The sequence below is a fragment of the Panthera leo genome, chromosome D1, assembly GCF_018350215.1.
Source record: "Panthera leo isolate Ple1 chromosome D1, P.leo_Ple1_pat1.1, whole genome shotgun sequence".
Taxonomy (NCBI): domain Eukaryota; kingdom Metazoa; phylum Chordata; class Mammalia; order Carnivora; family Felidae; genus Panthera; species Panthera leo.
The window spans coordinates 32513669-32527189 of record NC_056688.1 but is presented as its reverse complement, the minus strand read 5'-3'; the positions used below and the strand labels follow the sequence as shown (position 1 = coordinate 32527189).

At 36.8% G+C, this 13521-nt stretch overlaps 1 long non-coding RNA gene across 1 annotated transcript in view; it reads left to right on the top strand.

Annotated features, from left to right (window-relative positions):
* Positions 1-13521, top strand: part of LOC122201127 — a 40755-nt gene that overhangs the window by 781 nt on the left and 26453 nt on the right. The window lies entirely within an intron of this gene.

Here is a 13521-nt window from a genome sequence, read left to right as displayed (position 1 = left end):
TGAGTTACTGATACTGATGTGAGTGTTATCAAGTTGTACCCTTGGGATGAGGTGAGCCTAGGGTCCTCCTCCTCTGCTATCATCCCATCCTTCTTTTTCCCTGTATTAATTCTAATTCTATTCTATTCTATTCTATTCTATTCTATTCTATTCCATTCTATTCTATTTATTATTTGAGAGAGAGAGAGAGAGAGAGAGAGAGAGAGAGAGAGAATCTTAAGCAGGGCTTAATCAATCCCACAACCCTGGGATCGTGATCTGAGCTGAGTCAGATGCTCAACCGAATGAGCCACCCAGGTGTCCCTGTATTAACTCTTTTTAAAATGTTTAGTAGAATTTGCCTTGAAGCCATCTTGTCCTGGACCTTTTTTGGGGACATGGGTAGTTTTTTGTTTGTTTGTTTGTTTGTTTTATGACTGATTTAATTTCATTGCTAGTAATTGTTCAAACTTTCTATTTCTTCCTGGTTCACTTTTGGAAGGTTATGTGTTTCTAGGAATTTATTCATTTCATTTAGGTTGATCGATTTATGGGCATATAGTTTTTCATAATATTCTCCTGTAATTCTTTGTATTACTGTGGTGTTGGTTGTTATTTCTCTTCTTTCAGTTCTGATTTAATTTATTTGACTTTTGTCTCTTTTTTTCTTTATGAGTTTGGCTAAAGGTTTATTCATTTTATTGATATTTTCAAAGAACAAGCTCCTGGCTACATTGATCTGTTGTATAGGGGCTTTTTAAGTCTCTATTTCATTTAGTTCTGCTCTAATCTTTATTATTTCCTTCCTTCTACTAGATTTGGACTTTGTTCTTTTTCTAGCTCCTTTAGGTGTAAGACTAGGTTGTTTATTTGAAATTTGTGTTTGTTTATTGAGGTAAGCATGTATTGCTATAAACTTCCCTCTTTGAACTGTCTTTTTTGCATCCCAAAGATTTGAGGCAGTTGTGTTTTCGTTTTCATTTGTCTCATGTATTTTTTGATTTCCTATTTGATTTCTTGGTTGACTTTGATATTTTTGAATCTGTTGAGGCTTATTTTGTGGAGTAATGTGTGATCTATTCTGGAGAATGTTCCATGTCCACATGTAAAGAATGTGTATTTTTCTGTGTTGTTTTTTTTTTCCCCTTTTCTCTTTATATTTATTTTAAATTATTAAGATGCTGACTTTTCACATGATCTTATAACAGGAGTGTTTTTCATACAGTTAATTATGAGCATTTTCACAATTTTTTAAAGGTTCAAGGGCCTGAAAATATTTTTATTGAAATCACTATAAAGCTAATGTGAAAACAAGAAACCAAAAAGTTCTCCCCACTCAGCTTTAGATATAAACTAACTCATCAACAAACAAAATTTGCACATTGATGTGGCTACATCTGTATCAGGGGTCTTCAGAAAACAACTCCAAAGAATAACTATTTTTGGTTTTTTTTGTTTCAAGTTTTTATTTAAATTCTATTTAGTTAACATACAGTATAATACTAGTTTCAATAACAGAATTTAGTGATTCATCACTTACCTACAACACCCAGTGCTCATCACATGTGCCCTCATAAATACTCATCACCCATTTAGGCCATCCCCCTGCCCACTTCCTTCCAGTAACCCTCAGTTTGTTCTCTATTGTTGAGAGTCTCTTTTATGGTTTGTCTGTGTCTTTTATTTTCTTTCCCCTATGTTTATCGGTTTTGTTTCTTAAATTCCACATATAAGTGAAATCATATGGTGTTTATATTTCTCTGACTGACATTTTACTTAGCATAATACACTCCACCTCCAACCATGTTCTTGAAAATGGCAATATTTCATTCTTTTTTTTATGGCGGGGTAATATTCTATTGTGTGTGTATATATACCAAATCTTATTTATACAGTCATTGGTCAGTGGACATTTGGTCTCTTTCCATAATTTAGATATTGTTGATAATGCTGCTATAAACATAGAGGTGCATATATCCCTTCAAATCACTATTTTTTTTAATTCTTTGGGTAAATACCTAGTAATGCAATTGCTAGATCATAGGATAGTTCTATTTTTAACATTTTGAGGAACCTCCATACTGTTTTCCACAGTGGCGGCACAAGTTTGCATTCCCACCAACAGTGTGTTTCTCTGCACCCTCCAACATCTGTTCTTCCTTGTGTTGTTAATTTTAGCCCCTCTGATTTGTGAGGTGGTATCTCATCATAGTTTTAATTTATATTTCCCTGAAGATGACTGATGTTGAGCATTTTTTCATGTGTCTCTTAGCCATTTGTATGCATTCTTTGGAAAAACACCTAATCATGTCTTCTGCCCATTTCTTAACTGGATTATTTGTTTTTGGGTATTGAGTTGCATCAGTTCTTTATATATTTTGGATACTAACTATCAGATATGCCATTTGCAAATATCTTCTCCTTTTCTGAAGGTTGTATTTTAGTTTTGTTGATTGTTCCCTTCACGATTGCAGAAGCTTTTTCTCTTGATGAAGTCTCAAAGTTTATTTTTGCTTTTGTTTCCCTTGCTTCAGGGGATGTGCCTGGCAAGAAGTTGTTATAGCCAATGTCAAAGTGTTTACTGACTTTTTTCTCCTCCAGGATTTTGGTGGTTCTCTGTATCACATTTAGGTCTTTCATTCATTTTGAATATATTTTTGTGTATGGTGTAAGAAAGTTGTATGGTTTCATTCTTCTGCATTTTGTTGTCTAGTTTTCCAAACACTATTTGTTGAAGAGACTGTCTTTTTTCCATTGGATATTCTTTCCTGCATTTTCAAAGAAGAGTTGGCCTTATAGATCCATTTGTGTTTTTTCATTAATGTTTATTTATTTTGAAAGGAGAGAAAGAGAGTACTGGGAAGGGGCAGAGAGAGAGGTAGAGAGAAAATCCCAAGCAGGCTCTGAGCTGTCTGGGCTTGATCTCATGAATGACCTGGGCTGAAATCAAGAATCAAACCCTTAAATGACAGTCACCCAGGCACCCCTCTGTGTTTTCTATTCTGTTCCATTGATCTATGTCTGTGTTTGTGCTTGATGACTACAGCTTTTGTAATATAGCTTAAAATCCAGAATTGTGATACCTCCAGCTTTGCCTTTCTTTTTTAAGATTGCTTTCACTATTCAGACTCCTTTGTGGTTCCATGCAAATTTTAGGATTGTTTGTATAGCTCTGTTAAAAATACTTGTAGTATTTTTGTAAGGATTGCATTGAATGTGTAGATTGCTTTGGATAGTATAGACATTCTAACAGTGTTTGTTCTTCTAACCCATGAACATGATTTTTAAAAAAATTTCTTTGTGTCTTCTTCAATTTCTCTCATAAGCATTCTATAGTCTTCAGAGTACAGATCTTTTACTTCTTTAGTTAGGTTTATTCCTAGGTATCTTATGGATTTTGGTACAATAGTAACTGGGAGTGATTCCTATATTTCTCTTTCTGCCACTTCAATATTGTATTGAAATGGACAGATTTCTGTATGTTGATTTTGTATCCTGTTACTTTACTGAATTTCTGTATCAGTTCTAGAGATTTTGTGTTGTGTGTGTGTGTGTATGTGTGTAGTCATTCAGGTTCTATGTAGGGTATCACGTCATCTATGAAGAGTGAAAGTTTGACTTCTTGCTAATTTGGATGACTTTTATTTCTTTTTGTTTTCTGATTGCTGAGGTTAGGACTTCAAGTACTATATCGAATGACAATGGTGAGAGTGGATATCCCTGTCATGTTTCTGACTGTAGGGAAAAAGCTTTCAATTTCTCCCCAGAGAGGATGAAAGTAGCTATGGGTTTTTCATATGTGCTTTATGATTTTGAGGTATGTTCCTTCTATCCCTACTTTGTTGAGGGTTTTTATTAAGAATTGATGCAATGCTTTGTCATTTTTTCTACATCTATTGACAGATCATCGTTTTATTAATGTGGTGATTCACATTGACTGATTTGAAAATATCGAACCACTCCTGCAGCCCAGGAATAAATCCCACTAGACTGTGGTGAATGATTCTTTTAATGTATTGTTGGATTCAATTTGCTAGTATTTTGCTGAGAAATTTGTCATCCATGTTCATTTGGGATATTGGTCTGTAATTTTTCCCTTTTAGCAGGGGGTCTTTTTTTTTGGTGTTGGAATCAAGGTAATTTTGGCCTTGTCAAATGAGTTTGGAAGTTTTCCTTCCATTTATATTTTTTGGAAAAGTTTGAGAAGAATAGGTATTAACTTTTCTCTAAATGTTTAGTAGAATTCCCCTGGGAAGTCATCTGGCCTTGGACTTTTGTTTTTTGGGAGATTTTTGATTATTGATTCAACTTCTTTTCTGTTTATCAGTCTGTTCAAATTTTACATTTCTTCCTGTTTCAGTTTTGGGAGGTTATATGTTCCTAGGAATTTATCCATTTCTTCCAGATTGCCCAATTTGTTGGCATATGATTTTTCATAATATTCTCTTATAATTTTTCCTGTGGTGTAGCTTGTAATATCTCCCCTTTCATTTTTTATTTTATTTATTTGGATTCTTTCTCTTTTCTTTTTGATAAGTCCAGCTAGGGGTTTATAAAGTTTTTAATTCTTTCAATAAACCAGCTCCTAGTTTCATTGGTCTGTTCTACTGTTTTTGTTTGTTTTTTTCTCTATCATTTGTTTCTGCTCTAATCTTTATTATTTTCCTTCTTCTGGCTTTAGGTTTCATTTACTATTCTTTTTTTTGCTACTTTAAGTTTAAGGTTACATTATGTTTGAGAGTTTTGAGATTTTTCTACCTTTTTGAGGTAGACCTATATTCTATATACTTCCCTCTTATGACTGCTTTTGCTGTACCCCAAAGGTTTTGGACCATACTGTTTCATATGTTTCTATGTCATAAACATTTTTTAAAAATATTTATTTATTTTTGAGAGAGGAAGACAGAGGGTGTAAGAGGTAGAGAGAAAGAGGGACAGAGAATCTGAAGCAGGATCAGGCTCTGAGATGTCAGCACAGAGCCCGACGTGGGGCCTGAACCCACAGTTTTCAAATTCATGACCTGAGCCAAAGTCGGACACTTAACTGACTGAGCCGCCCAGGTGCCCCTCTTTCTTTCTGTGTATTTTTAAATATTTCATATGTTTCTATGTATTTTTTAATTTATTCTTTAATTTCCTGGTTAACCCACCCATTCTGTTGTAGGATTGTTTTTAACCTCCATGTATTTGTGGTATTTCCAAATTTTTTCTTCTGGTTGGCTTCAAGTTTCACAGCATTGTGGTCATCAAATATGCATGATATGATCTTAATCTTTTTGTACTTGTTGAGGCTTGATTTGTGACTTATTGTCAAATATTGTGAAATGTGATCTATTCTGGAGAATGTCCCATGTGTACTTGAAAAGAATGTGTATTCTGTTAATTTAGGATGAAATGTTCTAAATATAGCTTTTAAGTCCATCTAGTCCAGTGTGTCATTCAAAGCCATTGTTTCCTTTTTGATTTTATTCTTAGATGATCTGTCCATTGTTGTAAGTGTGGTGTTAAATCCGCTGCTACTATTGTGTTATTATCAATGAGTTCCTTTATGTTTTTTATTAATTGTTTTATATATTTGGGTGTTTTCCATTTGGGGGCATAAATGTTTACAAATGTGAGATCTTGTTGGATAGATGCCTTTATTATGATATATTATGATATAGTGCCCTTATTCATCTTTTGTTACAGTCTTTGTTTTAAAGTCTAGTTTGTTTGATATAAGTATGGCTACTCTGGCTTTCTTTTGATGTCCATTAGTGTGATAATTGCTTCTCCATCCCCTCACTTTCAATCTGTAGGTGTCTTTACGTCTAAGATGAGTCTCTTGTAGGTGCATATAGATTAGTCTTGATTTTTTTGAATCCATTCAGATATCCTATGTATTTTGATGGAGCATTTAGTCCATTTACATTCAGAGTGATTATAGATAGCTATGATCTTTGTGCCATTGTATTACCTTTAAGTTGTAGTTTTTCGAAATTTTCTCTGTTCCTTTGTAGTCTTTGTCATTTTTGGTCTTTCTTTCCCACTCAATAGTCCTCTTTAATATTTCCTGTAGGGCTGTATTAGTGGCCATGAACTCCTTTAGTGTTTGTTTGTCTGAGAAACTCTTTATCTATCCTTCTATTCTGAGTGGCAGCCTTGCTAGTTAATGTATTCTTGGCAACATGTTTTCCCATTCAGCATGTTGAATATATCATGCCACTCCCTTTAGGCCTGCCAAATTTCTGATAGAGGTCTACTCCTAACTTTATTTGTCTTCCCTTGTAGGTTAGGGAATTCCTTTCCCTTGTTGTTTTTAGGATTTTTTTCCTTATCTCTGTATTTTTCAAATTTTACTGTGATATGTCTTGGTGTTGGTCTGTTCTGGTTAATTTTGATAGGAGTTCTCTCTGCCTCTGAGATTTGAATGTCTGCTTCTTCCCCTTGATTAGGAATATTTTCAGCTATACTTTGCTCATATAAACCTTCTGCCCCCTTTCCCTTTGTTTTTCTTCTGGGACTCCTATGATATGAATGTTATTATGGTTTATGGAGTTGCTGAATCCTCTGAGTCAACATTCATGATCCATGATTTTTCTTTCCCTCTCTCTATTCAGTTTCCCTATTTTCCATAATTTTATCTTCTATATCACTTATTCACTCCTTTGTTTCTTCCATCTTTGTGGTCATTACAGCAAGTGGCTTTTGCATCTTGGTTATAGCATTTTTTTTTCAGGTCTGACTAGATTTTAGGTCTTTTATCTCTGCATTAAGGGACTCCTTGGTGTCTTTTATGCTTTTCTTAAGTCCAGCAATATCCTTCTGACTGTTTTAAATTCTGGGTTAGGCATATTGCTTATATGTTTACATTAGATCCCTGGCCATGACCTTTTCTTGTTCTCTCTTTTAAGATGAATTCTTTCATCTTAGCCTTTTGTTTATGTCTCTGTCTTCTTCTCTGTGTTAGGAAACTGTATTATGTTTCCTGCTACTGAGAGTAATGGTTTTATGGAGAAGAGGTCATATACTGTCCAGGGCCTGGCACTTCAGGAGTTTCTCTTTTGTATGCTGTGTGCACTCTGCTACTGTGTTTGGCTGCTCTTTCCTTCACATCAGTCCTCTTCAGAGTTTCTCCTTGGCTGAAGTGGAAAGTGTTTGAACCTTGTCCATAGTGTGGCAAGTTTTAACTAGGTGTTATCTGGTCTGCTTGCTAAAAGAGGTCTGATATTATTTCCATTAGAGCTGAAGCTTTTCAGCACTCTATGGTTAGTAAACTTGGTATTTGCAGGGAGGTTTGTGTTGGTCTTCTGTGGAATGGCCTTGATGGTCTGGTACTCAGGCATATTTGTTCTAGTTAAAAAGCACCTGAAAAGTGGAGAAGGGTGGGGCTTGTTGTACGTGGCTCCACTGTTGTTGATGTTCTACTCACTGAACTCAGCCTGTACTGAGTGAGGCATCAGCTCTCTCTGTCACCCCCAGAGATGAGAGTTCACACCTGCCAGTGTCTTGGAAGCCCTCACAGAAGAGCAAACAATATCTCCACGTGTGTCTCCAGTATCCCTCTGATCCCTGCCTTCACCTTGTCTGTGTTGGGGCTGTCTGCCTACCTGGCCATTCAGTGTACCTGTCTTTTAACTCAGGCATACCAGCTGAGTTTCAAAACTCTGAACTTTAGATAATCAGCATGGCATGGACCTGTGCTGGTCCTCTAGGGTAGGGTCTCACTGCACTATGGCTGGTTTGTCCAAGAAGGGCAGTCACACCAATACATAGGATCTTGGATTTTAGAGTAAGGCACAGCAACAAGCAGGTATCTCTATACCTGTGCTTAATGGGTGAGGGAGTGCAATGGTACCCACCGGGTATTTTGTCCTCTGAGAAGCAATGATCCCCCCTCTCTGATGCACTCCAACACGGAGGAAACACCTCTCTCCGTGTGTCCCAGGGGATCCTCAGATCACACCATCTTCTCCCAGGCCACTGCCCTCCTTCTCCACAGGAACAGCACCACACATGCCAGGCTCTACACTGGCCACAGACTGGATTCCTAAATCTCCACTCTCTGAGCTCTGCTAGTTGTAAAAACTCATAATAATGAGCCCCTCTTTTGGAGGAACCAAGATGGTGGAACAACATGGAAGTGGTTTTTTTTTGCATCTCTCATCCCTGAAATGCAGCTAGATCAACACTAAACCATCTTGCACATCTAGAAAACTGATTTGAGGATTAACACAACAATCTACACAACGTGAATCACAGAACTCGACAGGTACATTGTTCAGAGAGGTGAACTGGGGGAGAGAGAAGCCATGATGGGTAGGGAGCTGTTTTTGCTTGTGGAGAGAGGATGGCTACAGGGAGAGAGGGTGGGAAAACCTCCCCCCCCAAAAGCGGCAGGAGAAAAAAGAAAGAGTCACAAGGGACTGAACAAAAAAGTAAGAAAGGAGAAAAGAGAGGGTTTAAATTCCATTAAGATTCTATAAACAGTGGAAGCACAGAGTCTGAAACTCTACAGCTCAATACTTGGCAGTACTCTGGTGGGAAGGGCAAATCACCAAGAGCAGAGAGCAAGGTCTGAAGGGTCCTTGGGCCACACAGGGAAGGCAGCTCCCCTGCTGGGAGGACATTTGGTAGAGGCTGTGTGGCCACCCCACAGGCAAAGTCCCAGCAGAGCCTGGAGAACAACCACATTCACTGGTGCTGGAACAAGGACATTAAGGGGGAAGCCTGGTGCCAGATGTGTGTTGTGATTTACCTTAATCCCTGAAACACTGCTGCTACATGATTCCATGAATTTTTCTGGAGCAGACTGGCACCTAGCTGCAGTCTCTGGACATTGCAAGCAGTGTGGGCTCACAAATGTTCTGGAGGCAGGCAGGCACTCAGCCATTGCTCTGTGAGACCTTCCCTTAGTGGGTCAGAATGAGTCAAAGCCACAATCCCTCAGAAGTGAGGGTTTGGGAACACAGCCACATCTGGGATGAACTCAGGAGAGAGGTGCCACCTAGCAGCCTGATGGCCTGGTCACAGACAGTGTAAAAGTGGGGAGTGGATGGTAGCCACAAACAAACGAGGGTGACCAATTGCTGGTGGGAGAGCACAGAGTTCTGATACTAGAGACTGCATAGCTGGGTGATGCTATTTTCACCCTTTCTGCACATGCTCATACACAGCTACATACGCCACAACAATCCACCCCAGTAAACTAAGCAGGGCCATCTAGTGGATAACGGAGCCATTACACTAAACTCCACCCAACTGGGCCAACCTCGTTCTTCAGGAACACAAGTCTCTCTGCCTGCTTAGTTTGTGGACTATAAAGTGCTTCGTAGTTTGACTTCTAAGGGAAAATGGATGTAATTTCCATCATATTTCATTCTGTTCGCCGGTCTATATACTCACTATTTTTCTTTTATTTTCTTACTCTTAAATGCAGAAAGATAAAATGTGTATTTTTATTTTCTATTTTTAGTAAAAAAGTTTAATTTTGTTTCCACTATATTTTTACTTTTTTGTAAATAATCATAATTCTATTTTACTTCTGCCATTTCATTTTATTTTATTTTAGTGTATTCATTTTTTTCAAATTTTCAAACGTTTTCCTTCTTTTTTCTTTTTTTCCTTTTTTTTATCTTTCCCTTTTTTCTATAATCTATCAAGTTCCTTTCAGCAACCAGAATAAAACACACCTAGGAACTAGCATCCTTTATTTGATTTTGTTGTGTTGTTTTTAATTTTTAATTTTTTTTACCTTATTAGCTTCTTTTCTTCCTTCAAAATGATGAAACAAAGGAATTCACCCCAAAAGAAAGAACAGGAAGAAATGATAGCCAGGATTTAATCAACACAGATACAAGATGATGCCTCAACCAGAATTTAGAATCATGGTAATAAGAATACTAGCTGGGGTTGAAATAGATTAGAATCCCTTTCTGCGGAGACAAAAGAAGTAAAAGCTAGCAAGGATGAAATAAAAAATGCTATAACTGAGCTGCAATCTCAAATGGATGCCATGGCAGCAAGGATGGATGAAGCAGAGCAGCGAATCATTGAGATAGAGGACAAACTTATGGAGAACAGTGAAGCAGAAATAAAAGGGAAATAAGGCAAAACAGCATGATTTAAGAACTAGAGAACTTAGTGACTCATTAAAAAGGAACAACATCAGAATCATAAGGGTCCCAGAAGAGGAAGAGAGAGAAAAAGGGGGAGAAGGGTACTGTGAGCAACCCATACCAGAAAATTTTCCTAATCTGGGCAAAGACACAGACATCAAAATCCAGGAAACACAGAGGACTCCAATTAGATTCAACAAAAACCGACCATGAACAAGATGTATAAGAGTCAAATTCACAAAATACTCAGGTAAGGAAAGAATCATGAAAGCAGTAAGGGAAAAATGTCCTTAACCTCCAATGGAAGACAGATCAGGATCACAGCACACCTATGCACAGAAACTTGGCAGGCCAGAAAGGAGTGGCAGGATTTTTTCAACGTGCTGAATCAGAAAAATATGCACACAAGAATTCTTCATCCAGCAAACCTGTCATTCAAAATAGAAGGGGAGATAAAAAGTTTCCCAGACAAAAAAAATTAAAGAAGTTCATGACCACTAAGCCAGTCCAGAAGAAACATTTAGGGGGACTCTCTGAGGAGGGAAAAGACGAAAACAAACAAACAAACAAACAAACAAACAAACAAGAAAACAAACAAAAAGACAAAAAGCAGCAAAAAATAGAAAGGACCAGAAAACACCACCAGAAACTCCAACTTTACAAGCAACATAATGGCAATAAATTCATATATTTCAGTACTCACTCTAAACATCATGGATTAAATACTCCAATCAAAAGACAGGGTAACAGAATGGAAAAGAAAACAAGATCCATCTATATACTGTTTACAAGAGACCCACTTTAGACCTAAAGACACCTTCAGACAGAAAGAGGATAGAGAACCATCTATCATGTTAATGGTCGACAAAAGAAAGCTGTAGTAGCCATACTTATATCAGACAATCTAGACTTTAAAATAAAGACTGTAACAAGTGGTGAAGAAGGGCATTATATCATAATTAAGGGGTCTATCCACCAAGAACTCCTAACAATTGTGAACATTTATGCTCCAAATATGGAAGTACACAAATATATAAATCAATTAATCACAAACATAAAGAAACTCATTGATAATACTACCATAATGGTAGGGGACATCAACACCCCACTTACAGCAATGGACAGATCATCTAATCAGAAAATCAAAAAGAAAACAATGTGACACACTGGAACAGATGAACTAAATAGATGTATTCAGAACATTTCATCCTAAAGCAGCAGAATACACATTCTTCTACAGTGGACATAGAATGGTCTCCAGAATAGATCACATACTGGGACATAAATCAGCCCTCAAGAGTACAAAAATATTGAGATCATACCTTACATATTTTCAGACCACAATGCTATGCAACTCAAAGTCAACCACAAGAAAATATCTGGAAAGATAAAAAATACCTGGAGACTAAAGAACATCCTACTAAAGAAGGAAGGGGTTAACCAAGAAGTTAAAGAGGCAATTAAGAGGTATATGGAAACCAATGAAAATGATAACACCACAGCCCCAAATATCTGTAATTCAGCAAAGGCGGTCATAAGAGGGAAATATATAGCAATACAGGCCTTCCTAAAGACAGAAGAAAGGTCTCAGATACTCAAACTAACTTTATACCTTAAAGAGCTGAAAAAGAACAGCAAATAAAACCCAAAACCAGTAGAAGACAGGAAATAATAAAGATTAGAGCAGAAATTAATGATATCAAAACAAAACAAAACAAAAAAAAAACAGTAGAACAAATCAATGAAGCCATAAACTGTTTCTTTAAAAGAATTAACAAAATTGATAAGCCCAGCCAGATTGATCAAAAAAAAAAAAAAAAAGGAAAGGACCCAAGTTAATGAAATCAAGAATGAAACATGAGAGACCACAACCAACACAGCAGAAATACAAACAATAATAAGAGAATATTACAAGAAATTATACGCCAATAAAATGGGAAATCTGGAAGAAATGGACAAGTTCTTAGAAACATATACACTACCACAACTGAAAAGGGAAAATGGAAAATTTGAACAGACCCATAACCAATAAAGAAATCAAATTAGTAATTTAAAAACTCCCAAAAAACAAGAGTCCAGGGCAAGATGGCTTTCAAGGGGAATCCTACAAAACATTTAAAGAGGTAACACCTATTCTCTTGAAGTTGCTCCAAAAAATAGAAATGGAAAGAAAACTTCCAAAGTCTTTTTAGGAACCCAGCATTACCTTGATTCCAAAACCAGACAAAGACCCCACTAAAAAGGAGAACTATAGACCAATTTCCCTGATGAACATGGATGCAAAAATCCGCAAAAAGTTATTAGCCAACTGGATCCAACAATACATTAAAAAAAATTATTCACCACGACCAAGTGGGACTTATACCTGGGATGCAGGACTGGTTCAATATTCATAAAACAATCAGTGTGATATGTTACATCAGCAAAAAAAGGACAAGAACCACATGATCTTCTGAATAGATGCAGAGAAAGCATTTGACAAAACAGCATTCTTTCTTGATAAAAACCCTCAAGAAAGTAGGGATAGAAGGATCATACCTCAAGATCATAAAGACCATAAATGTAAGACCCACCAATAATATCATCCTCAATGGGGAAAAACTGATCACTTTCCCCCTAAGGTCAGGAACGAGACAGGGATGTCCACTCTCACCACTGCTATCCAACATAGTATTGGAAGTCTTTGCCTCAGCAGTGAGACAACGCAAAGGAATAAAAGACATCCAAATCAGCCAGGAGGAGGTCAAAATTTCACTCTTCACAGATGACGTGATACTTTATATGGAAAACCCAGAAGATTCCACCAAAAAACTGCTAGAACTGATTCATGAATTCAGGAAAGTTGTAGGATATAAAGTCAATGCACAGAAATCGGTTGCATTCCTATACACCAACAGTGCAGCAACAGAAAGAGAAATCAAGAATAGATCCCATTTTCAATTGAACCAAAAACCATAAAATACCTAGGAATAAATCTAACCAAAGAAGTGAAAAATCTATACACTGAAAACTATAGAAACCTTGTGAAAGAAATTGAAAAATACACAAAAAAGGGGAAAATATTCCATGTTCCTGGATAAGAAGAACAAATATTGTTAAAATGGCAATACTACCCAAAGCAATCTACATATTCAATGAAATCGCTATCAAAATAACACCAGCATTCTTCACGGAGCTAGAACAAATAATCCTAAAATCTGTATGGAACCAGAAAAGACCCCGAATAGCCAAAGCAATCTTGAGAAAGAAAACCAAAGCTGGAGGCATCACAATCCCGCACTTCAAGCTGTTTTACAAAACTGTAATCATCAAGACAGTATGGTACTATCACAAGAACAAACACTCAGATCAACAGAACAGAATAGAGAACCCAGAAATGGACACACAAACATATGGCCAACTAGCCTTTGACAAAGCAGGAAAGAATACCCAATGGAATAAAGAT